Source organism: Harpegnathos saltator, unplaced genomic scaffold (genome assembly GCF_003227715.2).
Source record: "Harpegnathos saltator strain DR-91 unplaced genomic scaffold, Hsal_v8.6 scaffold285, whole genome shotgun sequence".
NCBI lineage: Eukaryota > Metazoa > Arthropoda > Insecta > Hymenoptera > Formicidae > Harpegnathos > Harpegnathos saltator.
Genome location: NW_020230078.1, coordinates 576,515 through 581,331, shown reverse-complemented (window position 1 = coordinate 581,331; position 4,817 = coordinate 576,515). Strand labels below are relative to the sequence as shown.

The 4,817-nt window shown below is 54.4% G+C and overlaps 1 pseudogene; it reads right to left on the bottom strand.

The window, feature by feature from the left end:
- Positions 1–981: 981 nt before the first annotated feature.
- Positions 982–1,673, bottom strand: LOC112588758 (uncharacterized; annotated as a pseudogene).
- Between the last annotated feature and the right edge of the window lie 3,144 nt (positions 1,674–4,817).

Here is a 4,817-nt window from a genome sequence, read left to right as displayed (position 1 = left end):
ACGCATACCACTCCTCTTTTTTTCTCTCTCTCTCTCTCTCTCTCTCTCTCTCTCTTTCTTTCTCATCCTCTGCCCCTCTCTCTCCCTCTCCCTCGCCTCTCCCTCCACCCATCGGCCTCTCTCTTACTCTCGCTCGCCCCCTTCCCCCAACCCCTTCTTTTTTGCGCGAACGAAACGACTTGTTCGCGCCTTAATATTTACCAGCGGGAAATATCATAATCGCGATACATAAAAGGGAAAGGTGTAAAGCGCACTTGACGTTTCAACACGCGCAACGAGATCGGCCCGATATTTGTTTTCTCCTCCTTTGTGCTGTTTCGTTTTATTCCCAGCTCACGCAAACATATCCGATCCTTGAGGATTATTTGCGGCAGCTTGCTCGTAATCTTTCCGTAACGAGCAGAAATATCTCGCGATTGGACCGGATGCGCTGCGGTGCGTCTATGGCCGTTAATCGCTTCAATAAGCGTGAAGAATTTGAAGCTCGCGATCGTTTTATGCGCGCATTCTCGACCAGGAAGCTCGCTCCGGTGGCGATGACTGCGCGGGCGGCGGCGGCGGCGGCGAGCGACGGTGCTCCGCTGCCGGATAAGCGGCGATATTGAGCATAATTCGTGCGTTTATCGCGTCGCAGCCGCTCGTAATCCGACATTCAGCGCTTCTTCCGCGCACGGTGGCGAGCGTCGCGGCCACCATCGCGGTCGTTCGCGCGTCCGCGACGGAGACGGGCGGTGGGAGCCCCGCGGAAAAACAAAAGAGGGAAAAGCGACCCTCGGAAAACAGACCGCGAGGCGGGCAGCGGGTAGAGGAGGGTGGGATAGGGGGGAGGAGGATGAGGAGGAGAAAAAGGCAGGAGAGAGGTCTGCAAAAGTACGAAACGAGAGAAAGACCGACGGGACGGACTGCGACGAGAAAGAGAAATAGTTGTGGAGAGAAAGAGAGAGAGAGAGAGAGAGAGAGAGAAAGAGGGAACGCGGTGGTGGGCCGGGGTGGTGGCCAAGAGGGAGAAATAGATAGAGAGGAAAAGAGAGACGGACGGAGGTCGCCGTGGTTGGACATTAAGAACGTTTCGTGCGGCAATTTAACCACCGACAAGGGACGCCAGGGGCGCGGCGCGGGCGACGTCTCTCGAAAGGCACAGGGAGAGTGCGTGAAAAAGCAGGAGCGGGAAGAGCGGGGAAGAGGGAGGGACGGTGAGAGAGAGAGAGAGAGAGAGAGAGAGAGAGAGAGAGAGAGAGAGGGAGAGAGAGAGAGAGAGAGGGAGAGAGAGAGAGAAAGGGTGAAAGGGGGTGGGTGGGCGAGAGGGTGAGAGAGGGTTGCGCAGCGGCAGATACGGCACACGAGAATTTTTACGACTTCTACGCGCTTGCGTTCGCACACCTGGAGATTAGGTTTAACAGCCTTAATTTTAAAAAATTGCCGCCTCTCTCGCTCGCTCCTTCCGCGGACCCAGGATCCTTCTCCACCGGCCCCCCTCCTTTTCTTCGCCCGCGCGACCCTACGCCCGTCCTCGAGCGGCCAACTCGCCGCTACGTACCTTCGTTCTCCCCCGAAAACGAAATTGCGCCGTTTTGCACTGTTGAGGATAAAGTCCTGGGTGCTTCTCGGCACGCCGATCCCTTCCCGCCACCTTGCCTCGCCCAGCCGACAAACGGCGCCCACGACATCCCCATGGACGTTGAAACACGCGAGGGGGTATTTAGCCCATTTGCGCGGTCGCCTATAGCTCGTCCAGGGTTAGGCATCGCGGCTCTGACTCTGAGATTATCTCGAAGGAACGCCTTTTAAAACACGCGGGTCCGCTCGATCCTCCTCTCTCCGCCGTTTCTTTCTCCTTCTCTCCGACTCCGTACGAGTTCCTTCCGTTACCTTCGCCTTTTTACCATTTATTTTTTCTCCTTCTGAAAAGAGCACGAACACACACTTGTTACACTTTACCCGCGTAAAGTGCAAGAAAGCACGACCAAAAAGAGTTACGACGCCTCTGCCCTTTAATATTTCTGAGGAGAAATTTTAAACTATGCGAACGGACGATTCTCCGCCTGTGTAATCCTTCTAACTTTACGGTAATACTTTTTACTTAAAACTGACCGCGGCGGCCTTTAAAATCGGATAAAAAGGATCAATAAAAAGTTGCGGGAATTGTCTTTTCGTATAATTGCGCGTTTTTATGTAAAGCAGAAAAAGAGTAGATTACAAATAATGGTAACAATAAGCAAATAACGTAATACGAGAGAGAGAGAGAGAGAGAGAGAGAGAGAGAGATCGCTTTTCTCGTAAAACCCTTATTTTCCTTTTGCAGCACAACCAAGTTCCGGCAAATAACGTTTGGAGAAAACTGTCCTGAAGCGTAATAACTACTCATTTATTCGTTCGCTCGTGTCTTCGTATCTTCGCGGAACCGATATTAATTACTTCTGTGTTTTAATTAATTTTAATGCAATTCATGTTTTTAATTACACAGCTCTCGCGCGCATATTGTGTCTCGCGTTGTATTTTTATCGCAACGCAATGATTACCGTGGAAATATCGCAGCGATTCTTGAAGAAATAACGTGACCGTGGCCGATTTAGTGTCGATGCCGAAATAAAAAGCGAAATACGAGCATTGATCGGACTGTCGCGTGTCTCGACAAAGCCATAACTACATTTGCTGCAACTTTAATTACTGTATGCGAATTATTATAATAGTATGCCACTGCAAAGCCTTTTAGCAGATTTTGCTATTGTTACTATTACGATGAATTTCAAATGAAATCATGAATAATCGCCGCAAGATCTAATAATTATAAAGCAGGTATAACAGTCAAATTATTGTTCGCGTTACATACTAATATTCTGCGTGAATCGTTGCAACATTGTTCGGTAACCGCTTTTACGTCGCACAGCGGTTGAAGAATGACAAAATTTCGACCGTTCGCCGGCATGATTCTCGACAGACATTTTGCATTAACCAATATACTCTATATCGTCTAGAGCCGATTATTTCCTTTCCATTCGTCGTCCATTCTCTTTCTCGTGAATTTGCAATCGCGATTGGCACGGGGATGGCACATCCGCGGACGAGCACCGCGTACGTCGGCAAAATGACGCCACGAAGACGAATTCCTCACGCGTGGCCCCGTGATCTGCGACGTCCGAAAAAGCGACGCTCGAAAAGACGTATTCAATTTGACATAGTGCGAGATCGCTCGACCGCGCACACGGGGCGTCCAGACGCCTAGATTAATTAACAACTTCACCGAGCGCCTCTTCCCGTGGTGCCTTTTTGGTAATTCCGAGAAATTTTCGTGCCGTGCGCGGCCCTCCTCCCGCCTTTGCCCCTCCGCGCCCCGCCCTCTTACAGCCGCAATAAAATCCACGTTGAGCCAGGTTCCAGACTCGTGTGAAATATCGCCGCGAATTATCATACCATCTGAAATTAAAGGGCTGAAATTTCGGGGTGGTACCGCGCCGTCGGTGGTGCCCGCTGGAAAATAATTTTGATGCTGCTCGCTCTCTCCGTACTCCTACAGCCAGTCCCGCCGTTGCCGCGGCTCCCCCGCGCGCGCGCTCCTCACCACTTCCTCTTTCTCGCTAATCCCTTTTTCCCTCCGTGCCCCTTCGCGCCGACGCTCCTGTTCCGGTACTCCAGCCGGCGACGCGGAGGAGGAGAGGACTCGTGTGAGGAGCACCAAAGGGGTGGTTACCGTGACGAAAGGGGAAACGGAGGCACGCGCGAAAGGCACGGGGCAGAAACGAGACGGAGAACGTCGGTCGCGGGTGGAAAAAGGGCGCGAAGAGGGACACGGGTGGAGATGGAGCGAGAGCGAGAGCGAGGCTGAGCGGGAGAGCGGCGTCGTCGAGCGTCGGGAACGAGACCGGGAATGAGAGGGGATGATTTTCGCGAGAGAGGGTTGCGCGACTCGCCGCGCCGCAGCGCAGCGTCGCCCTCTTCGACCGTTCCGGCAGCCGCGCGCATTTTCCTCCCTCTTTCTGGCCCTCTTAGTCAGTCGTTCTCTTTTTTTTCTGCCGGGCCACCGTCGCGGCGCGCGCGCTGCTTTTCACCCCCGCGGACCGCGTCGATTTTTCTTTTCGAGCGTCTGCGCGGCCACGCCCCCGCGCCACAATGGCCGCGTGCCCGAAAATTCGTCGCTGGGGCGGCGCCCTTTCCCGCGACCCCCGCGTCTTTTTCGCCGGTTTCCCTCGCGCTTCAACCCTCTTTTTCGCGCACCCTCACCTCCTCCGCCCGCCCCGTCCCCGCCGCGTCACCCCTCCCGTCCGTGCACTTTTTCCTCTCCCCGTTCCTCGGTTTTTTTTTTCTCGTCCTGACCACCCCTCGCGCGCACCCTCGCCTACCACCTCCAACTAGGCGGCCGCCCTCGACGTCGACGTCGACGTCGATCCGACATCCGCCGTCTCCGTCGCTCGCGCGTTCGCTCGCGGCTCTCCTCGGCTTCACCCCAGGGGTGTATTTTAAGAGGTCCCTCGAACCTCCCTCCTGCCCCGCCAGTCCCCGTGGCTACGGCGCGCGATACGGTTCGTACGGCGCTATATATGGTACTTGAGGTGCGTAATGTATGCGCCCGTCTTTGGCCCGCGCCTGTTTACACGGCCGTTGTTTGGCGATCGATTATGCCTGATGTTTAATGAGACGCGCCGGGGTTATTACCGATCGGTTTACTGCCTTACGCTGTTTAGACACAGCGCCATTTCTCGGCTCCCTTACGTTGCCGCGGATATCACTCGTGTGTTTATCACCGGTGTGTGTTGCGCGGGACGTGCGTGCGTGCGTGCGTGCACACGCGCGCCTTCGATCGAACCGATTCCTCATGCGAG